Here is a 24,971-nt window from a genome sequence, read left to right as displayed (position 1 = left end):
GAAAAATTCTCAACTCTTACTCAAATGCAGGTCTGTTACTCCCAATTTAGTAAGGAACGGCAAATAGTTTTCCACTTGCATCCCAGCTTTGCCCAGTTGGTGGTAGGTGCTTGGGGTGCTGCACTGAGGATTTGGAGATTATGTCGCAGGGAAAAGTGCTGAAATTGATTAGTGATGTCTGTCACTGGCACAGGGAGGCAGGAAAAGTGTCCTCTGAGTATCAAGTGTTGGCCTTCCCTGGCCCATTCCTTCTCAAGAAGGATAGACAATATGAAATAAGGGGATAAACTTTTATGGTAAAATTTCAGATATTGCTGCATTTGAGGAAGTACACTTCCTGATACCCAGAATCGAGCATGTGTATGCATAGTTCTGACTTGGTCGGTGGCAAAGAATTCTCATGTTCTTTCCCAAGGCCATTCCCCTTGTTGCCTAGTAGGGAGGTGCTAGTGTGTGAGGCTAGCATCTTCTCTGTTGCTCTGTTGCTCATTTTGTCTTTTTTATACATTTGAGAAGATTCAGTTTAGCACCCAGCTCTTTGTCATCCTGTTTTGACCTCTAATGGTTTATTTTATTTTTACTGAGGTATAATTGACATATAACATTACATTAATTTCAGGTACACAACACAATGATTTGATATTCAGATATATTGCAAAATGATCACTACAATAAGCCTAAATAACATCCATCACCATACATAGTTATGAAATCTTTTTTCTTGTGATAAGAACTTTTACGATCTACTCCCTTATCAATTTTCAAATATGCAATACAGTATTATTAACTGTAGTCACTATGTTGTACACTTCATGTGACTGCATGTTTGTAGAGTCATACAAACTAATGGTTTTTAACTCTATGTACAGATTCATCTGGGAAACCAAATTGTTTGAGGGAAAGGATAGTGTTCCACATTTCCTCTCCTCTTGATTCCTGGTCCAGTGTAGGATACATAATAATGAGCAAATTCTGAATCAATTGTTACATTTTTTTTCCGATTATACCTATAATATTAATTTTGGAACATTTGAAAAATAAAAAAGCACAAAGAATCAAGTAAAAATAGGTCAAAACATCATAACTAGAGTTAACTACCACTACTATTCCATGTGTTTCCTTATAGCCTTTTTTTCTATGTGCATATCTAGATATAAATTTTAACATAGTGAAGAGTATCCTCTCTACGTAATTATGTAATCTGGTTTTTCCTTCTATACTACATTATAATTACTTCTCTGAATCTTTAAATGAATCTTGACAAATGTTAAGATGCTTAAATTTTAATTTTTAAAACTTCACTATTATTTTGTGACTAAAATAGTAATATCCAAGGGTTATTGAGGGTTTCATTATCAAAAAACCCTTGAAAGGTATATAGAAAGATGTGGAATGAAAAGTAAACATCCTTTTACCCCGCATCTGCCTCATCCCCTCACTTCCTGTAACCCCTTTCAAACAACTTCTTAGGTCTCCTTCCAGACATCAGTTTTAATTCAGAGGCATATAAAACATGTTTCATATTATTCATACCCTTTCTCAACATGATTTTTGGACTTACTATGTCTTAGACATCTTTTATATTACGGTGTTCAAATCCACCTTATTCTTTTAAACTGCTACAAGGTATTCCATCTCATAGAAAACTCATCTTTAGCCACACTCTAAGTGATAGCTATTTATGTGGCTTCCATTTTCTTGCTATTATAAACAATGCTGTATCAGACCTCTGTGCACATATATTTCTGTGCACGAGTGTGAGTGTTTATGTAGGATTAATTCCTGGAAGTGGAAATTCTGGGTTAAGGGGAAGGCTCACATGTAAAATGTTGAAGGATATAGAATAATTGCCTTCCCAAAATGAGTGGTTATCCATTTATATCTCACTAGCTACACATAAGTTTCTCATTCCCTTATCAATAATGAGGTCTAAAACAAACAAACAAACAAGCAAGCAAACAGGAAGCTCATTATTATTGAGGCTGTACATTTAGCCACACATTTGTTTCTTATTCTATAAAATTCTGTTTGTGAACTTGGCATATTTTCTGACATGTTCTTGGTAAGTTTCATATTGGTATGTTCTATGTCTTCAGACAGTAAGGAAAGTAGCTGTTTGCCATAGGTAGTAGAAGAAATTGCATACATTTTTGTCTTTCACCTTGATTATAGTGATTTTACTTATGTCACTTCTTTCATTTAAAATGTTTATGCAATGAAATTTATTAGTTTTTCTTCAGTTATTTTATTTCATGTTAAGAAGTCTAAATTATTCCAAGATAATTTAGATAGCACACCAATCTAACTTATTAGCAATTTTTTAAAAGGCGTTTTTATTTTCATGTTAAAATCACGTTATTGTAAAAAGTTGTAATGTATGGGTCTAATGTAAATTTTTTCCCAAACATTGAGCTAGTTGCTTTATACCATTTGTTGAATAATCTATCTTTTCCCTTCTGATTTGGAATGTCTCCTTTATGTTATACTAGATTCTTATGTATACTTTGGCCCTCTCTGAATTTCCTAGTCTGTTCCATTGGTCTGTTTAGTCCTGTTTTTGAGCCATATTGTTTTAATTACTGTAGCTTTTACCATGTATTTTTTATAACAGAGAAGTCTAGAATACCCATACTACTCTTCCTTTGAAAACAAACTTTTTGGCTATTTTCACACAGACTATTTTTCCAGATGACCATGAATGAAGTCATTTTGTCAAATCCCTCCCAGCAAAATGAGAAACAAAATTCTTTTTGCAAATTCGATTGGGATGACATTGAATTTGTAGAATAAGATAGACAAAGTTGACATCTTTATACTACTAGCACTTTCTATCCAAGAGGACAGTTTTCGTTTCCTTTTATTCAAATCTTATTTTGTGTTTTTCAGGAGAAATAAACATCATTTTAAAAGGCAATATAATACTTGTCTATAGATTATTCCCTTCTTGCTGAACTTTTGGATCATTTCACATCTCTTTCTAGATTCAGTAATGCTACAGTGGGCATCATTGTGCTTTGCTCTTGGATCACATTTTGCTGATGTCTTTAGAATACATTTCCAGAAGCAGATCAAAGGATCTAGGCATTTTAAAGGTTCTTGATAGCTATTGAACGATCACTTTTCAAGGAGGCTCAAACAACCTACCCTCTACAAGAGTACCTTTCCTAGCTGAGTTCTCACCAGCATTTCAAATCTTAACACTAGTAGAAACTTTGCTGTGTTGATGGGATGAGGCATGTCATGGAACACAGCACTTGTGGCCCCTGTCTCTCTGCGAACCCATCTTTTTCTCTACTTTGCTACATGCTTCCCCCACTAGTATGCTCAGGGACTGTCTTCACTCTTCACTAAAGTCTGCACTGAGCTGACTTTGGAGATACTTACTCTAGCAAATTCTTAGGAAATTTCAATTGTCCACTGACATCAAGAAATAGAGGGTAAATTCTGAGAGGCGTCTTTTCATTTTGCTATGATACAATTATCTAATAGCAGGTAAGATGGATGAGAAGCCCCCACCCCCTTGCAACACACACACACACACACACACACACACACACACATACACACACACACACACGGCTGAGACCCTGCAAATTGTGCTGAGTAACTTGGGGTTGAGGTGGGCTAAAGGTGAGAGAGGGTTTCCAAGCTCCATGCCCCAGATAGGTCTCTGGAACAGAAGGTTTCCTCCTGCTTCTCACTAGAAAATGTCATTTGGATCCCTCACCCAGACGTGTTCATTTCAACAACCCCATGCCAAATCTCCTAGAAAAGGCTAAGATGGACACCCGGACAACCAACCTTGTTAATGCTTCTTTGCTTTGGAGTTGTTATTCACCCCTGTGTACTTTGGCAGGCATTGAGCGTGGGAATTAGATACTTAAAATGTTCTCCTTCCATCTGAAAACCCCTTTTGCTGCCACCACCTTGCTGTAGAACCCCCTCCGTCAGGATTTTTTGGTGGGGTGGGTCATGCTTTTACAGGGCGGTTTCTTTCAGGGCGAGTCTATTAGGCTTGCAGGATGTTTTAATTGGGGTGGTGTAATTGTAGGGTGCTACAAGAGCCCTGGCAAGGGATACTTTATAAATCAGATTATTATGCTTAGTTGTGTTAATGGGCATTTATATGCCCTAAATCCTTCGTACAGCAATGGGATAATAGCCCTTAAGGCCATAGTTACTATTTTGGGTTGGGCCCACTTGTAAAACTGGATCTTTTTATTGTGAAGCTGTTTTTAGTTAGAGGAGTATATAAAACCCTTTGAACGACAGAATTTCAATTTTGTGGTTGCCATCTTATATAGTTGAAATGGTAAAATAACTATATATATATATATATAAAGCTTAGAACCAAACAGTTAAAGTTGTGACCCTAAAGCGGCCCTCCTAAATAATGGCACACTAGAAAATCCTAGTAGAATTTGTCCAAGTGTGCATCCTTCCCCCGATCAATAATAATTTTTAGCATTTGGAAGGCAGGTTCTCTTTCTAATACTCATTTCTCAGAGGTTGCAGTTCCCTGAGGAAGATTTGGATACTGTGGCAATAGTGTGGAAGACACAGGCTGTGTGGGTTCTGTTGGCAATGTGAACATGCTGGTGTGCCTTCATAAGAGTTTTGCAAACACATTTCCACCGCTAGACCTGAGGCAGGCAGAGCGCTTGCCTGGCCCGACATGAAGTCCCCTGGCTAACAGGTTTGGTGGTTCCCAGTAAACACATTGAACAGACTGTAGGCAGCTGACCATGCTAGTTATGGTACATAGATGTGGCTGGAATGGAAGACGACTGAAAACTTCATGACATGGGGGGATGGGTCCTTTCCCATCAGACAGAGAGGATTCAGTGCCATAGTGAGATCTCCAACTGACTGTAAACACCCGTAGCCGCCACAACCACTGATTCATTTTTTTCTAATCCTTTTTTCCTTTATTTACATGGAGAGAGCTGTTGCTACCTGAGTCCCATACACATGACTGAGTTCAGAGGGAGGTGACTGGGAATATTTAGAGAAAGCTACTCTGGGGATGGAAACTTTGTCCTAGATACCTGAGGACTGAATAATCAGATGATAGGACAAATTTCTCATGGCCTTTCTTTCTTTTTATTTTTCCCCCAATTTTTAAAATTAATTAATTAGTTAATTAATTTTCTTTAGAGAGTGAGCAGGGGGAGGAGCAGAGGGAGAGGGAGAGACAATCCTAAGTGGACTCCGCACTGAGTGTGGATCCTGATTCTGGGGCTTGATCCTGAGATCCTGAGATCCTGACTTGAGCGGAAATCAAGAGTCAGATGCTCAACCAACTGAAGCACCCTGGAGCCCCTCTCGTGGTCTGTGTACTTATTCAAGTACCTCTGGTGACTGTGATCTCTCTTCTTTTCTCCGTTTTCCTTTGCTACCTGTCATTCACCTAGTACCAAATTAGTTAGTCTGAAGGACCAGCCATTGATGATGGTGATTTCCATGTCCCCAGTGATGCTGCCTCAATCTCCCCCTTCATTTTATATACCCCATGAGAACTTTTCCCACATCTGCTCCCAGTAATTCTATATGTGATCCAAGCTCTTCATCTGTCCTTTACCTTCTTGCAGAACAGCATCAGGCTTTCTTTTCTTTGGAGCTTTCCCTCTCCATTTCGGGTGTTGGCAGGCATTAATTGTATCAGTCACTTAGGGTTTGTATTTACCCTCAGTATTGCTAAAGCAAAGAGGAGGTATATATAGTGGTTAAGAGTTTAGCCTCAGGAGTTGGGCATACCTGATCTGTGTCCTGGTTCTGTCCCCTGTTGAATGTGTAACACTGGATATGATCATTTACCCCCCTAAGCCTCAGTTTGTCATGGAAGACTAGAACCTACTCCAGTAGGTAGTCATGAAGGTTAAACAAGATTCAAAGCCATTAAAAACTCTTATCATAATGGCAGTGACTAACAAGACCAAGGAAGTGTTAGCTGCTATCATCATTGCTATTATTATTACTTTGCCAGATGCATCATGTCCCAGATATCATCATAAGACCCTTGAGAGTTTCCTTGTATCCAACAGAGCACTTAGAACTGCACCTACAGGTAATGATGTTCAGGGGAGGCTGGGGATGGCATAAGCCTCCTCTCTTACCAGTTTGACCCTTGGATTCCTAGAACAGGATGTTTGACAGCATGGAGACCCTGCTGAGGTTCTTGGCAAGTAAAAGATAGCATGTTCTTTAGGAAGCAAATAAGGGGACTGTCCACTGATCTGCAGTTTCCTGAGTTTGGGGCAGGGGTTGGGAGGAGGTGAGTGTGGCAGGAGAGATGAGGGCTTGCAGAGGTGGGAAGAACATCTGGAAGTCTGTTTTCCCTTTGGCTATCCTATAACTTAGGGTCTTTGGAGGCCACATGGTTTAGGGGAAAGAGGGTGATACTGGACTCAGAAGGCCAGGCCTTGGAGGTCCTACTTCTGTCAATTGCCCATTACGTAAGACTAGGAAATTCACAGTCTATGGAGACACCAGTCTCCACAGCTGTGAAGCTGGGCTGTGGGGGAATCGGTGAGGTAGTTCCTGTGTAAGTGCTGTGTGAAAAAGGACACACACATTAGCTATCATCATTAGACACATCCTGTATTAATAGCCTTGACTTCACTAGTGTAGTGTTCATTGTTTTTCTTTGCCCTTCATCCTGTTCTTCCCATCTCTTTACTTGCCCTCTCTCATCCCTCTTCTTTTCCTGGTGCAGATTGTTAGTCTGCAGGGAAACAGGAGAGTGAAGTACAGCTTCAGATTTCTGGCCAGGACCTCTGCACTGCTCTCACTCCCTCTGCTCTCCCACATACCTTCAGACTGGCTCAGTGCTGAAGCTGGGGTGTTCCAGATTCCTGCTCAGAGTTCCTTCTCCTTTCATGTGCATTCCTGGGTGTTTGCTCTGGTCTCCCCACTGACCATATATTTGCTTGAGGCAAAGATTATGATCTCTGTTGCTTTGTACAAGGCAGGCATGCAGTAGGCAATCAGTAATTGTTCACTAAGCGGCACTGCTTGCTAGGAGATGGAGGAGAAGAATGCCCTATAGCCTGTGGATTGGTAGCCTCAGAAGGCATGCTCGCATGTGGCCCAAAGGGACACAGGCTCAGGCTCCTGACTTCTCTTTTACATCAAAGATACCTGATTGGTAGTCCCAGGATGGGGAGCTGGGTAAAGTCTGGAGAAAACTCGGCAGCCAAAAAGGTTGTTTTTATTTTTGGAAATATCAATAGCAGAAACCATCTTATTACTATTAAATAATTAACGAATATATAACTTAGTAAAGACTAACCAGGAGAAAAGATTTAATTAAAAAAATACAGATTTTTTTTCAACAGAAACAGCTGTAGATACAGCGTTACAAAAATAAGAGAAGTAAATTATGAATGACTTTACCCTACTAAATTTGTAAATCCTATATGAAACAAGAACATTTAGAAAACACTATTAAATGTCTATGTTGGTGAAAGAATACATAGAAAACTCTAATAAACAAAGAAGCACCAAAAATTGAAATAGCTCTCAAAGAGCTCCTCTCTAAAAAGGCATCTGGCCCAGACAGTTTCATAGTTCAATTCTAGCAACCTCAAAATAGAAAAGAGAAAAACAGCTGAGCTGCTTCCCTTATTTTTGAGCTGAATATATCTTTATCCCAAAATTAGATAAGGACATATAGAAACAAGAAAATTCCTGACCTCTTTTCCTTATGATCACAGATATAAAAATTTTAAATAAAATATTATAGTAGCTTATTAAATGTTTGTGGTTAAAAATATGACTATATTATCATTTGGGAGATTTATTCAGAAATAAAAGGATAATTCAACATTGTAATACAATTTATAGACTAAAGGATGGAAAAAATCACACAATTATCTCAGTAGATTCAGAAAAGCTTTTTTTTTTTTTTTTTAAGATTTTATTTATTTATTTGACAGAGACACAGCGAGAGAGGGAACACAAGCAGGGGGAGTGGGAGGAGGAGAAGCAGGCTTCCCACAGAGCCAGGAGCCTGACATGGGGCTTGATCCCAGGACCCTGGGATCAGGACTTGAGCTGAAGGCAGATGCCCAACAACTAAGCCACCCAGGTGCCCCCCAAAAAGCTTTTAATAGAGCTCAATACCTATTTGGAATGAAAACTTAAAACACAAATTATACTTAGTGGAGAAATAAATAGTCTATTTAAAATCAGGAATAAGAAAAGGATCTCCATTATCACTCAGTAACATTAGCACATAATTGGACTTCCTACCCAAGGCAACAAACAAAGAAAAAGAAACAAAAGGTGTGAATTATAGGGGAAGAAATGAAACTGCAATTATTTGCAGATAATGTGATTGTCTAGAAAGCAAAAGCAACAGTTTTAACTATTAGAATTAAGCAAGGTTGCCAGATTTTAAGATTAGCTTATGAGTATCAACAGAATTTCTCAACAGAAACAAAAATAGATTAGAAAACAAATTTTAAAAAGACTAATATTCATGGCAGCAACCAAAACTATGAAACATTTGGGGATTAACAAAAAACCAAATAAGACGTTCCTCTATAGAAGAAATATTAAAAATTTTAAAAGCTATAAAAGGAAGCCTGAATAAATAGTCACAGTGATTTCTATGTATTTAAGTGGGATGACAATATAAAATTATGTTTATTATTCCCAAATTAATTTATACAGTCAAGGCACACCCAATAAAATTCCAGTAAGATTATTTTTAAGTGTTTAATAGATGTACTTAAAAAGTTATATGGAAAAAGAAAGGTTCATGAATAACTCACCGAGTTTGAAAAAGGAGAATGAAGGGAGGGAACTCACCTTATCAGACAGGAACACGTTACTAACCTTAATTGTGGCAAAAAAAACCCCCAGACAAACTGAGCAGTGTAACAGAGTGGAGAACTCAGCAGCAGACCATGTGTATGAAAGAATTTAAGAAATGATAAAAATGACCTTCTCATAAAATGGGATTCTATTCCCAAAGACGATTGCAACATTTGTTGCCATCCCACATGTGCTTTTTACAATGTGACTTCGACACTTCCCCACTGAGAGTCCTGGTATATGATGTTCCTTCCCCTTGATTCTGGGCAGGTTTAGACTACCATGGAGGTAATGTTAAGGGATTTATTTATTTATTTATTTATTTATTTATTTATTGTTAAGTGATTTCTGAAGCTAGGTTATATAAAGTAGTACAATCATGGCCTTTTTCTTTTCTTTTCTTTTCTTTTCTTTTCTTTTCTTTTCTTTTCTTTTCTCGGAACTCAGCCATCAGAATGTGAGGAAGCTCAGACAGCAAACGACAAGCAAGGTGCAAGTGGAAAGAAGCTGTGGCCCCAGCCCTCAGCCTTAGCCCAACTTCCAACTGACAGTCATCACTGACTCACCAGCCCTAAGGGAGCCATGCTGAGCATACTCCCCGCAGCCTCAGGCAGGCCATCTCAGCTGACACTCCACGGAGCAAAGATGAACCATCCTTGCTGATCCCTACCTACAGTTTAGGTATGTGAGCAAAACAGAGGTTTGTTTTTGTTTAAAGCCACTACATTTTGGAGTGTCACTCACTGGTTTTTTAAACAGTCCTCTGGCTCATACCATATGCAGATTATGGACTCTGCATGTTAAAGGTGGTACAATGCAGTTTGTAGAACATTATATAGGAGAATATTTTGGTAACATAAGAGGAGGGAAGAATTTATTAAGTGAAACCCCAATGGCACAAATCATAATTGAAAAATTGGTCAATTTGATTTAATAGAAATTAAGTAATTCTGCCCTGTTAGGAATTAGTCAGCAGTTATCCAGTGAGAATAAAGTTAACAAACAGATGATAGTTGGAGAGAAGTTTTGTAAACTATCAAACTCTGAAGGACCAATATTGGGAATTTACAAGGAGCTGTTATAAATCAACAAGAAAAAAGATAGGAATCTCTATGAAAAAGTGGGCAAAAGGATAGACACGGGCAGTTTACAAGGAAATCTGAATGACTACAAAGCATATGAAGAAAATGTTCGAAGTCACTAGTGATTAGAGAAAAAAAATAAAAATAACAAAATATTATGTTATCTCCACCGTACTGGCAGAACTTGAAAAGCTGAGTGCATTAGTGTCCTAGGGCTGCTGCAGCAAAATACCAAAAACTAGGTAGCTTAACTGACAGGAGTATATTGTCTTATAGTCCTGGAAGCTGGAAGGTCAAAATCAAGGTATTGGTAGGGTTGGTTCCTTTTGAGAGTGTGGAAGAATCTTTTGGATCCCCTTTTCCTGGCTTCTGGTAGTTTGCTGGCCATCATTGGTTTGTAGGTGCATTGCTCCAATACCTGCCTTCTTCTTGGCACATGGTGTTCTCCCCTTTGTCTTCACACTGTCTTCCCTCTGTGAGTGTCTTCCTCTGTGTCTGGATTTTCCCTTTATGTAAGAGCACCAGTTGTATTGAATTAAGGCCCATCATAATGATCATATCTTAACTAATTGCAGCTGCAAAGATCTTGTTTCCACACATGGTCACATTCTGAGCTGCTAGAGGTTAGGACTTCCATGTATCATTTTTTGGGGACACATTTCTATCCATAACACTGAATCTTGCTCAGTGTTGGTAGGGAGTTGAGCTGCAGAAACCTCTGGCCTGGCTGGTGTGAGATTGGACTGGTACAGCTTCATTGTTGGGCAGTCCCCCTGCAGTACTTACACTCACCCAGAGGACTTACTTGCCTGCTCCTGGGCATATAAGGAGATTTGTAAGGAGCATGTATGTGGATGTCATCACAGCATTGTTTGTGGGACGGGGAGCCAGAAGCATTTTAGTTGTCCATCCTGGGGGGCCAGAGATGTAACATATAGTGGGTACAGATTGTGCAACAGTATGCATCCTTCAGGAGGAACGGACAGATGCATGCTTGACCATATGAATAGGTCTTAAAAATATGCTGGGTGAAAAAGGAAGGGATGGGATGATACCTAAACCATGAGAACATACCATTTCTATATATTAAAATATATGCACACCAGACAACAAAGAACACATACATATCAACACAGTAACATGGTTATCTATTGCAGGGAGGGAAATTGGGCTGGGGAATGCAGATGAAAGGGAATTACAATGTGAGGGGAGAGGGGTTGTGTAAGGACCCAAAGCAATGCTGTTTTGGAAACTGAGGTATCTGATCAAACCAATCTTTAGTCCAGAGTCACACAAATACCTCCCCATGAGATACTCCACTTGCACTAACTTAATGACTGCCTTGGAAGATGTTTCCTCATGTTACTGCTCTTATTCTCTTTGCAAACACTGTCCTCCTGTGCAGAGTCTTAGAATCTTAGGGTTGCAAGAGACCTTCCCTTCAGCAGCACCTCCTTGCCTCATGCCGCTTGCTGAGAGGGAGACAAGAGAAGCTTGTTGCACTTCCTGCCCGTAGGCCAGTTCATCTAGATGCTCAAAAATCAATTCGATAACCACACAAGATGCCAGGTGATGAAGTGTTAAACTGCATGGGGCCAGCCTGTGACTAGCAAAGGCAGAGGTGCTGGGGCAGAACAGGATGTCTGTTTGGGATAAAAATAGATACATGGAATTTTATTGCCTTCAAAAAAATTTGCGTAGAGTTGCTACAGTAGGACTTCCTTGGCCCCTGGCTCTGCTGCCTGTTGCCGGGAGCTGTGGATTTCCAACTGTGTGGTCAGGAGGCTCTGAGGTTGCCCTGAGCCAGCCCCCTGTAGTGAAGGAGGCCGGCAAGGGGGAGGTCCTCTGGACTTACCTCCCAGCTTTAACCAGGATCCTTTGGCTCACAGGACTCTAGATTAGATTTTGCCTGAAGACAAACTTCTGTTTTAAAAAGTTTGAAAACCAGAGGCCTACAGGATGGCCTCTCATAGACCTCATGGGCCTTCTCTGATCCCAGAAACTGCAATTTTCTGAATACCTCCTTGCTCTCTTATGCCTCTGTCTGCCAAGTGAATTCCTTGCATCTTCAAGGTATAGTTCAAGCGTCCTTTTCTTTTTGGACCCTTACCTTATCAACTACCTTGCCCTAACAAGACCAGATCCCTTCCTCCTTTATTAAAGAATTCAGCACATGCTATGCTGGGTTTATCTTGCCATTGACCTATGAACATCCCAAAGGTCAAGGGTGCACTTCTCCATCTTTGGGGCTTCAGCATCCAGAATGGCACCTTGCACATAGTGATAAGCGAACATTTGCTGAGGGAATGTGTGATTGTTATATGTGGGTCTCTGTTCAGAGTTCACGTGTTTGCTTTCATAAAAAAATATGATACTTAAAACAGGGCTGTCTGTCTCTTGGTCTAGCCCAGGGATCAGCAAACTATGTACATAGGCCAACATCCAGCCTGTGGTCTCTTTTAGTCCATAAACTACAAATGATATTTACATTTGGAAGACTTAAGACTCCTAAGAAGATTTTGTGACAGAGATTGTAGGTAGCTTGCAAAGCCCAAAGTATTTAGTATCTGACAATTTAGAGAAAAAATTTGCCAACCTTAGGACTCTAACAGAAGACATGTAAGAGTCATGGGATTCTATATGTTGTGGGGAGTCAATTAGTCCTGGTTATACTGAGTAGTTGACACTTAGCTAACATAATAGCTCCTACTATGTGTCAGGCACATTTCTAAGTACATATGTTAACTCATGGAATTCTCCTCCAAACCCTGTGAGGTAGGTACTATTATTAGCTCCATTTTATAGATGAGTAAACTGAGGCACAGCAAGTGTGACTTGGCCAAGATCCTACAGTGACTTTTCTTCAGATGGATCTATGAACTAGTAGAGTATGATGGTTAAGAACAGTGGGTTCTTGTGCCATCTTACCTGGTTTGAGTCCTGCCTCCATGACTTAAATGAGTCTCTATGTGCAAGGTGTTCAGCTTACTACCTGCTATAGTGTGGGAACTAGTCAATGTTCTGTATTATTATTATTATTATTATCGTGATGCCACAAGAACAACATTGACAAATACCTTCATGTTACTGTAATGAAATAGAGAATATTATCCACTGGAATTAGAGGAAAGCAGGATGACCAAGAGAAGAGCTATGCTTCCCAGGGCACTGTGACTGTTGAGGCAGTCATAGGTAATGAATGTGATGAATTGAATGGGGGGGCGCTATATTAAGGTAAGTGGGATATGTGCCTGTGTGTGCTCACACACGTCTGTGCCTGTGTACGAGGGGGAGAAAGGAAGATGGTGGAAGAGAGGAACATGTGTATGTTTTCAGCTTTTAACATTACTAGGACTTTAGAGGCAGAATGAGATATCTGAACAGGGTTGATTGGGAAGATCTGGGTAAAGCACCTGCACCAAACTTTCTAAGAAAACCCAATGATGATATTGTTTTCCAAAGCTTCTGGAATCATCTTTGTGTTTTCTTTGAATGTATCTTTATGTTGAGAGTGGGTCCCATGGGGGCCAGGCTTTATGTGAGTTATATTGTATGATCCTGTATGGGTATAAAGGGCTTCTTAGCCCAGGACATTGGCAGTGAGGTCTGAAAACCATCCTAGAAACAGACTGGTTGAGAGCCGACAATAAGAATTACCTCCAGAGGGGCACCCAGGGGGCTCAGTCAGTTAAGCATCTGCCTTTGGCTCAGGTTGTGATCCCAGGGTCCTGGGATCGAGCCCTATTGTTGGGGCTCCTTGCTCAGCGGAGAGCCTGCTTCTCCCTCTCCTCTCTGCTTGTGCATGCTCTCTCTCTCTCTCAAATAAATGAAATCTTAAAGGAATTACCTCTAGAACTACTGCTCGATGTCAAAGGTGCTACGAACATTTTTAAATCTCCAAGAAGACGTATAGGCATGAAGTGGTGGAATCAGCTTGCACCACCTTGCGAGAGCCCATTGTGCAGCTACTCCCTGCTCAGCCCTTTAGCAACATCACACGGGTAGCTGGAAACTGGCCACCATGGAGGCGTTTATATCACAGAAATTAGCAAATGCTACAAGTCAGAGGTTTTTTCCTTCATTGCAAGCTGGTTGTTAAATATCTACCAGCACACCACTGTAGGCATCAGGCTTATCCTTCTTCTCAGTTCCAAAATGTATTTTATTACCTAAGCATATAAGAATCATGGGTAACAAAGGCAGAAACCTAAGGGGAGGAGACATTTCAATGGTGACATTTTATTTTTAAGAGGTAGGCTGAAAAGAAGGTCTTGGTTTTGAGCATCTTTTTGAGTGTTTCAATGCAAATTTATCTGATTTTGACATCAGACAGTCTAGTAAAACACAGTAGATGTAAAATGATTGGGTTTTATGTTTAAATGGTGTGTGTGTGTGTGTGTGTGTGTGTAAGTGAGAGAATGTGTGACATGAAAGATTTAGGCAAGAAGGAGCTGGTGTGCAGTGGGATAATTATATAAAAAAGGAATATATTTTGGTCTGTTATTTCTGTGTGATTCATTCAGGTTTGTTTGTTTATTTTAGTGGGTAGGAGGAGGGGTCTTTGTTGTTGTGCATTGACTGATTGTCTTTCCACTAGGATATTATAGGGAGAGAAGTGAATTTTTTAAAGAATATTTAATGCAAGTCATACACGGAGAGTATGAAAGATTACGGAGTTGTTTTCCATGCAAGGTTGAGTATATCTCAAGACTTCAGTTTTTCAACAGTAGGTAATTTTCAATAATGAGATTATCCTATAAAATTGAAATAACTTTGGAAAGGAGTCAGGCTTTCACAGTTGTAGAAATTTACCATGATCAATGGCTAGTTCTAATTAACACAAGAATGTGATTCAGATGACATCGAAGGGGTATGTAAGTGCCTTTGTTGTGTGACTTACTATTTGTGGAAGGACCAACTCTTGTGGAAATGTGGACTTTGCAGTCATTGGAATATAATTATGTGTGTTTTGTTTGTTTTTACAGAACAGATGCAAGACAAAGAACATAGTATGAGATATTGGAATGTAATTTCAAAACATATGTTTCCAAAATTATGGAAACGTTCTGGATGATAAATAAATCCTTTCAGCCTCAGAGGGTACAGGCTTGTAAGGCTGAGGGAGAGCCGGGTGTTGGATGGGGAGGAACGTGGTTTAAGTAACAGGCTGAATAGTAAGCACATCAAAGCCATTAAAGCATAAACCCCCAGATTTAAAAATGTGAGAGGCAAAAGATTATGTACCGTGGCCTGGCGGCTTTATAGAGCCCGTTTCAAATGAGGGATAGAACAAAAGAATGTGTGATTGAAGCTCTTGAAGAGATTTATTTGAGGAGAGAGGCAAACATTTTGCTCTGATACCAATTAACCAGGAAGAAACACCACGTCATAAATGCCAATATTAAAAATGTAAATCCCACACCCGAGGGTGTATTGAAGACAGGTCACAATGCTTTGAAGATGGAATGCATAAAGAGATAACAGGAAGAGCACTTTCCAACCGCCCAGTCTACCTGCTTAGTTCTATGTCCAGCTTGCTGGTGAGATTTTCAATGGGAACGTAGGCTCTTCTGGGGTCGCTGGGCCACTTGACCTATTATTACGTGAGAGTTCAATCCCACCCAAAAGAATTTATTATGAAACTCCAGAAGACCCTCTTTACCATCCTGTTTCATCTGTAAGAGCCTGGAGATGCTCTGGAGTTTTCTATATTATTTTGGATAGTTCACATAATGGATATGTAAAGGTGTTTACAAAACACAGAGTGAAAACCATCAGGTACTATGTATGGCGCTTTTATACCTTCTAAAGTATATTCACGTCCATTAACTTGGTTGTTCCTCAGCATTATTCTGTGCAAGAGGAAAGGCATATGTAGTCTTAGTCTTTAGAGGTCGGGATGAATGTAGGATGATTCAGGCCATCCCTCTCATGGTAGAAAAGAGGGCAGGGAGGTTGAGAGATGCTTAAGTCCATTAGCCTACTAGGGAAATGGAGCAAGGAGAGATCTGGGTTTCTCAGTCACCAATAGCGTTGTGTGTTGAATCTTCCATTTTTCTCATTGATAATTGCGTACCCAGTCTTCTGGGAAAGGCGGTACAGTAAAAAGTCAAATAAAAAGTGTTGTCTGGAATAGAGATGTCTGTTGCTACAAAAATATTCAACTCATCATTGCTGAACTAAGATAATAAATCTCTTTACCTTTGTATTTTGGTGCATTGAAACATTATCTTTTATGATCATAGGTGTTGCTTCATTATTTAAAGCATACTTGTTATTGCAGGAAAGACAAGCTCGCATTTGATTTATAATGGAACGATTGTGCTTTGAGTTAAATGAAAGTTCAAAGGAAAATGAATTCTAAATAAGAATAATTGAAGAGACTCAAGGTTCATTTGAGTTTATATTCATCAAGGCAATTGTCTCCAGAAATCCTCTTATTTAAAGCAACAGGACAGATCGTAACTTACAAACTTCGCCTTTATGACATCACTTTATTCTATATATCATAATCAGAAATGTTAAGCCTCAGCAGTAATTTATACAAAACGTATTGTTACAGAGTTATAAATGTCATTAAGTGGTAGACTTATGCCTCAGTGTCATGCAAGTTGAACCCTGGATTTAAAAAAATTACCCACAATGCAAGTGTTCTATAAAAATATTCTTAGTCCTTTCTCCTCCAGAGCAGTTTCATATTAAAAGTTCAGTTTCATTTTACACCTGTACTCTGCTCTGGGAAGTGCAACCTTTATTTCTCCTTCATGTTTTTAAAGTCACCTTCTTAATTCTGGTAGAACATAACTCAAACAACTGAAAATGTTAGGAATGGATTTACAGTCCCTCTGGCTACTCTCTATCTGGGATGGAAAGGAAAGTGAAGCTGGAGATAACTTTTCCTGCCATCAAGGGACACCTAGAGAGAAGAGGCGATGAATTGTAATGTGCCAACTAGTTTTGATTATTCAGGGACTTGTGATAGAATATGTGGATCATTCAGGTCTCTGGTTTCCTGTTTTGGCTAATTTCACTGCTCAGTGGCACCTCTGGTGGACAGGAACAAGCATCCTCCTAGGTGGGTCCCCAAAGGATTAGTGGCAGAGGAATGGCCCCTTCTTGAGCACCTAGTCTGTGTGAGACACGGAACAATTTTCACAAAAACGGTTCATTCAATCTTCACAATAAACCTATAAGGAAGTACTGTCATCCCATTTGATAGATGATAAAGGCTGAGTATAATTCATTCATTTCTAAAATCTTTATTGAGTATGTTCTGCATTCTACTTCCTGGAAAAAGATGGTGAATGAAGGAGACGTGGTCATTGTCTTCTGAATACAGTAGGGGAAAGAGAAATTAGATAAATCATCCTACATATAAATGGTAAAATTACAAGTGGTGATATGTGTTATAAATAAAAATTATAAGGGATTGTGAGGCTCACAAATAGGGATCTGATCGAATTCGTGGTCAAAGAGGGGTCTTTAGTTGATGACTAAAGAAAGTAGTAGGTTGTCAAAGGTTGTGCAGCTAGCCAGCTGTAGACCTGAGATTCTAACTCAGGTTTGCATGAGGCCAGATTCTATTCATATCCTACTACCACACGCAGCTGGAACTATGTGCTGAAATCAGCCCCTTGACTCCAGCCACCAGCCACACTTGCCCAGCTTCTGCCTCCATGGACTCCAAGTCTGTGGGAGTTGGTGATGGTGGGCTGGAGACTGTGGGGGCCCCTATGGCTTCTCAGCAAGTTACACCAGCAACACAAAACAGCCCTCACTCTGCATTCTTTCCATTTTCTTCATGGTTCTATCTGGATTCGACATGGGCACTCAGGTAGGGGCCACCATCTGCCGTTACTCTGATGGGGAAGAGGCCAATTTTGGACGCCTGGGAGGGGCTTGATTAACGACCTGCCTAAGCCAGAGTTCAGAAACACTGCCTGGGGCCTCCCAAACTTCCCAGATCCTGCCTCATAGTCTGACTCCCCTTGCTCAACCCTGCCTCTCCTGATTTAAAGCCATCTAGGGGATTGGCTACCTGCCTGAAAAACTCCCTGACCTGCTGAAGAACTGCAGCGGGGAGTCCTATTAGCAGCTGTGGGAGGATGATTGGAGCCTGACCAGAACATTCCTTGCTCATGTTTCCACCCACTTCATGTCTGCAGGGTGAGCTGCCCTGTTGGACATGGTAGCTGCCCCAGAGCCACACCTTCCAGCCGGGAACAGGGGTTGGAGCAGCTGAGGATGGAGGCGAGAAGTCTGGGAAATGGAGCATTTTCCTGGATCCTCTAGTGATTTTTCCTCCCACCAGATTATAGCAGGGGCAGTGATTTGTCAAAGAAATTGAGGTGTTGAGGGGTGCCCAGGTGGTTCAGTCAGTTAAGCATTGGACTCTTGGTTTCCCCTCAGATCGAGTCTGCCTTAGAGTCTGTACCTCTGCTCCTCCCCCCAGGTGCACTGGCGCTCTCTCTTTTAAATAAGTAAATCAATCTTTTTAAAAAATGAAAAAAAACCAAAAAAACAAAAAACCAAAAAAACCCAAAACCACAAACAGATTGAGGCATTGAGTGACTCTTCAAAGGCACGCCTCCAAAAAACAAAAAAGCAAAGCCAAAAAACCCAAGATAAAAACTCTTTCTTTGGGGCACCTGGATGGCTCAGTGGGTTAAACCTCTGCCTTTGGCTCAGGTCATGATCTCAGGGTCCTGGGATCGAGCCCCGCATCTGGCTCTCTGCTCAGTGGGGAGCCTGCTTCCTCCTCTCTCTCTCTGCCTGCCCCTCCACCTACTTGAGATTGAAATAAATAATATCTTTAAAAAAAAAACAAAAACGAAACGAAACAAAAAAACTCATTCCTTAAGGCTAAATTTCCACCCAGGGTTTTTTCTTTTGGGTTAAGCAGCATTTGCCTTCTCATTTCAGTGCTTTTGTTAAAATGCAGTCTGGTCAGAAGGGGAGATTTTAGTCCCAGCCGCCTTAATATGAATGCGTTTATCATTTTCCTTTTCAGTACCTGGTGAAAGGGTGGCTGGAGGCCTATGGGTATCTTGGGGAACAGGTTGCTAAAGTAGGGGGACAGAAAGGGTAGCCCCTTTCTCTGCTCCCAGCTCTCCAGGTTCCCTTTTGCAAAAAGCAACAATATGTTATGATCACTAGGGGGCAGAAGTAGGCCAACAATGGGTCTCTGTACTTGTTACCAGTTCTGAAAACTAAAGTTGTCAAATATGCATTATTACTGCTCTCTTTTTCTTAGGAATCTGAGTCTCTCTGAGATGATATGAATGTGTGGATTAGGCCACTGTAGTGCAACGGAGCAACTGGAAAAAAAAAAAAAGCCCTGTGCAGGTAAGGTAGATACCCAATGGATTCTATGGATAGACCTTGACACCGTTGCCCTACTGTTTTTATTATGAAAACATACTGACAATTTCTCAGAGCTAAAGTTCACATAAGAACATTTGCAACTAAACTGCTTTGTCAGATGCATATTGGTGCCCTCAATTTCACAAAAGGATGAAAACTTACATACAGATATATTTTTCTGATTATAAAGAACAGACTCTCTTGAGAAAGGGTGAAAAAAAAGTCTTCCTCACAGTCAAACATATATTGTACTGTTACGGATGGCTCTGTTCTTACTGAATAAATCTTGCTTAGCAACTTACCTCCAGAGTAAATAATAAATCACCACCGAAAGCTCCAGGCATTTAGCTCTGTCTGGGCAGTAAAACTTTGCGATAGTCTTGACAGCATTTTCTAAAATCATAATTGCTTAGGGAAAGTGATTCTAGATGTTCTAAAATGTTCAGAATTAAAGAGTAGCTGTTCCTTTGAGGAAAATTATCCTAATGCTGTGTGTGTGTTATCCTTTATATGAATCTAGGTTATAATCTATAGACCTTCATCACTTCTATTAAGAATGTATAAGAATTTGACTAGAAACACAGCCACATCATAATTCTCTCGTTTTATAGGAAACTTCGTGACAAATAAGGCAAAAATGCTTAGTTATTTGGACACAGTACATTATGTACCTGCCTATCTTTTATACACACACACACACACACACACACACATATAAAACTAATATATACTAATTAATACAATATGACTTAAATATATTGCTGATATATAGATGCTGAATTGTATCCTCTAAAATTTATATGTTGAGATCCGAACCCTAGTACCTCAGAATGTGACCGTATGTGGAATGAGAGTGTTTAAAGAGGTCAATGAGATCATATGGTAGGCCCTAATCCAATATGACTGGTCTCCTTATAAGAAGAGAAAATGTGCCCACAGATATACACAGAGGAAGGCCATGTGAAGACATAAGGAGGAGATGGCCACCTACAAGTCAAGGAGAGATGCCTTGGAAGAAACCAGTCCTGCTGACACCTTATTCTCAGACTTCTAACCTCCAGAACTGTGAGGAAACAAATTTGTTTGTTTGTTTATTTGTTTGTTTTTAAAGATTTTATTTATTCATTTGACAGAGAGAGAGAGAAGAAGAGAGACAGAGAGAATGAGCAGGGGGTGGGGCAGAGGGAAGGACAAAGGGAGAGGGGAAGCGGATTCCCCACTCAGCAGGGAGCCAGATGCAGGGCTCCATCCCAGGACCCCTATATCATGACCTGAGCTGAAGGCAGCCACTTAACTGACTGAGCCATCTGGGTCCCAGATTTCTATTTTTTAAGCCACCCAGTCTGTGGCAGTTTGTGACGGCCGTCCTAACAAACTGGCATTTTATATATGCAGGCATACCTCATTGTATACTTTGCATGTGCTATAATTTTTACAAATTGAAGGTCTGTGGCAGCTCTGTGTCCAGCAAGTCCATTGGTGCCATTCTCCCAACTGTGTGTCTCTGTGTCACATGTTGGTAATGCTTGCAATATGTCAAACTTTTTCATCATCATTATATTTGATACGGTGATCTATGATGTTAAATATTATAATTGTTTTGGGGCAGCACCCATATAAGATAGCAATCTTAATAAGTGTGTGTGTTCCCATGGCTTCACCAACCAGCCATTCTGTTTCCGCTCTACCCCTGCCACCTTGCCATCTCCTTGGCGTCTCCTCCCTATTCCCAAAGACACAACAGCATTGAAATTAGGACAATTAGTAATGGCCTCTTAAGTATTTGAGTGAAAGGAAGAGTTGCATGTTTCTCACTGTAAATCAAAAGCTGAATATGATTAAGTTTAGTGGGAAAGGCATGTCAAAAGCAGAAACAGGCCTCCTATGCCAGTTAGCTAAGTTGTGGATGCGAAGGAAAAGTTCTTGAAGGAAATTAAAAGTGCCATTCCAGCGAACACACTAATGATAGGAAAGTGAAACAGCCTTATTGCTGATACGGAGAAAGTCTGGACAGAAAATTAAACCATCCACAACATTCCCTTAAGTCAAAACCTAATCCAGAGCAAGACCCTAACTCTCTTGGATTCTATGAAGGCTCTGAGAAGTGAGGAAGCTGCAGAAGAAAAGTGTGAAGTTAGCAGAGTGTGGTTCGTGAGGTATAAGAAGCAATCTCCATAAAGTAAAAGTGCAAGGTGAAGCAGCAAACACTAATGTAGAAACTGCAGCAAGTTCTCCAGAAGATCTAAGATCAGTAGTGCAGGCGGCTACAGTAAACAACAAATTTTCAATGTAGATAAAACAGACTTTTATCAGAGGAAAACGCCATCTAGGACCTTCATAGTTGGAGAGGAGAAGTCAATGCTGGGCTTCAAAGCTTCAAAGGACAGGCTGACTGCCTTGTTAGGGGCTAGTGCAGGGTGACTTTAAGATGAAGTAATGCTCATTTGCCATCCTGAAAATCCTAAAGCCCTTAAGAATTATGCTCAATCTCTGCCTGTGCTCTAGAAACGACAACAAAGCTTGAATGAAAGCACATCTTTGCAACGTGGTTTAGTGAATAAACTTAAGCTTACTGTTAAGACCTACAGCTCAGAAGAAAAGATTCCTCTCAAAAATGACAATGAAAGGTTTAGAACATTATATAAATTAAGTTGATAAAACAGCAGCAGTGTTTGAGAGGATGCACTCTAATTTTGAAAGTTCTGTTGCAGAAAAGATGCTATCAAAGGGCATCATGTGCTACAGAGAAATCGTTTGTAAAAGGAAGAGTCCATGGATATAGCAAACTTTATTGTTGTCTTATTTTAAGAAATTGCCGCAACCGCACCAACTTTAGCAGCCGCCACCCTGAGCAGTCAGCAGTTGTCAATATCAAGGCAAGACCCTCCACCAGCAAAAAGATTATGACTTGCTGAAAGCTCAGATGATGGTTAGCGTTTTTAGCAATATAGTATTTTATTTAGAAATTTTTTTTTTATTTGAGAAAGAGAGGGAGGGGCAGAGGAGACAAAGAGAGAGTCTCAAGCTGACTGTGCTAAGTGCAGAGCTCAGTCTCATGATCCTGAGATCATGACCTGAGCTGAAACCAAGAGTAGGTTGTTTAAATGACTGTACCACCCAGGTGACCCAGAATATGGTATTTTAAAATTAAAGTTATATACATTGTTTTATTTTTAGACATAATGTTATACATTTAATAGATTACAGTATAGTATAAACATACTTTAATATGCACTGGGAAACCAAAAAATTCATTTGACTTGCTTTATTGTGATATTCACCTTATTGGGGTGGTCTGGAACCAAACCCGAAATATGCCTGTATATTATTTACATCTATATCATATATATTATATATAAGATACATACAATTATTTTCAAAGTCAGTGTGTTAAAATGATATCTCTACATATTTAAAAGAGAGCTCATGATTTGGATTTAACAGTTTTAATATCAGTAATTTTGAAGTAGAATTGTTTAAAATGAAATCACATCTTTACAGAAACTCATGCGATTGAGCTGATGACCTTTCTGTGAGTTGCAGATGAATACTGCCTACTGTTTTTCTTGTGTCTGGATTCAATATAACTACTTGGTTATTTCAATTTTTTATTCTTAGGAAGTAGGAAGGTACATTTAGGTATTGTTCTGTCTTTCCCCCAAGTTGTCATAGGACATTAAACTGCAAGTCTTGCAGAGTAAGTAAAATCTCTTTCTTTGTCTTATTTTATCCAGCAAAACAACAGTGCATTGTTCCCACGTTCACCGCTGGGTTGGATTATGGACAAGAATCATCACTATTGCCTCCTCACCTCTGGCAATACTCTGAGAAGTGCCAAGAATCTTACATCAAAAACCCAGAGGGGGAAAGATAGAGAGGATCAAAACCCCAAAACCAAACGCAAACCAAACCCGGAGGAAATAGTTGGAGCGAAGTTGTTCAAAACATTCAGAACGTAGAATTGAGCTAGTGCTTCAAAATGGGCAACATGGCTGAGAGTTTTTAACCTCATTTTGCATATTTTCCTCTGTCACCGGGTTTGCTGATAGCTCATTGGATGAGCTTTCCTATCTATCTATCCCAGGCACCTTTCTTTCCTATCTATCCCAGGCACCTTTCTTTCCTATCTATCCCAGGCACTTGTCTCTGCTTCCTTTCAGCACTAACATTCTCTATGGTAACTAAGGTTTTGGGGCCTGTGGGCAAGTATTGGGCCTAACTTAGCTCTTGGCAAACCTGACAAGGTAAACTTGTCTGTCCTGGTGCAGTGTGGCCTGGTGTCTCCTTTCTAAGTCCGTGCTTGCATCTGTAAGGTCCTCTCACTTCACCTGTAGGTACCATAGGCTCGTTCTCTGGTGTTAATTTCTTTTCCATCTCTCCCTCCAGCAAAACTGATTTTCTAGAGAGCATTGGATACAAGTCATTTACAACATAATGCAAACTTAGTAGGTTACCTTACTCTATGGCAAGGACATTTAAAATCACATTCCTTGGGTGCCTGGGTGGCACAGTTGGTTAAGCATCCAACTCTTGGTTTTGACCCAGGTCATGATCTCAGGGTCTTGAGATTAAACCCCATGTTGGGCTTTATGTTCAGCTTGGCATCTACCTGACACTCTTTCCCTCTTCCTCTGCCCCTCCCCCCTGCGTTCCTGCTCTCTTTCTCTAGTAAGGAAGTCTTTAAAAAATAAAATGAAATTGCATTCCTTATCAACTGTAGGACTTTCTTCTGAGAGTAGTTTCAAAAGAGTGTGACTAAAAGAGCCATATTAAGTAGGTGCTATAAACTCTTAATGAACAAAAAAATTTGTGATCATTATTAGGATCCTGGGTCTGGTTCATTTCTTTCATCTTCATCCTCTTATTGGGAGAGGTGCACATTTGGTTGTGTATGTGCTCATTCTGGGCAACTCAGTGTTATACACTAGTTATTTGACCCATGAAGCAGCCCATGTCCCATGGGCAGCAGGACAGGGCAGGGTGTGACCTGCTTTGTTGTCTCTGACTGATGCAGTTTGGGCAACAGAGCATGGCACACATAAGGAGATCAATAAAATATGTTTTTGGATGGATAAATGAATGAATGAATGAATGAGTCTTGGAAGCTCATGGGGAGACCTGACTTTGGGTTTTCCAGTTTATTTTCCTGTTGTCTATTCCAATTAGGTGTGAGTATGGTGCTGTAGCAGCATGCCCTAATGTGCTGCTATGCTGCATACTACGCCCAGTATACTATGCCGTATGTTATACTATGCAGTACATGCTGCATATACACTTACATGCTACATGTTATAGCCATTATAAGATATAAACCCCAAATCAAAACATTTAAAAGTTTGGGGAAAAACCCAAGTATAAATAAAAGTTCTAATGTTTCTTCCTATACCCCAATGGTATAGGTAAATACATACCTTGTGGGGGAGGGGATCGAGACCTACTTTGGAGACCATTTGCTTAGTGCAGTAGTTTTATGTCTGACGTTGATCAGAATCTATGCGATATCCACTAGATGAAGTAAAAACAGAATTCAATTAAATAAATATTCACTGAGGGTCTGTCTTCTTAGTGGATGGATAGTCTGCTAAATGCTGAGGGGTTGATGACTCTGTGCTTTGGACTATTCCGGGCAGGATTGATTTAAACTACTTGCTCTCATTTTCCCACAAATAATACTCATACTGGCTGGTTGTTTGCCCAGACTTTTTA

The sequence above is a fragment of the Lontra canadensis genome, unplaced genomic scaffold (genome assembly GCF_010015895.1).
Source record: "Lontra canadensis isolate GAN:19392208 unplaced genomic scaffold, GSC_riverotter_1.0 scaffold50, whole genome shotgun sequence".
Taxonomy (NCBI): Eukaryota; Metazoa; Chordata; class Mammalia; order Carnivora; family Mustelidae; genus Lontra; species Lontra canadensis.
Note: the sequence above shows the minus strand (reverse complement) of the source record.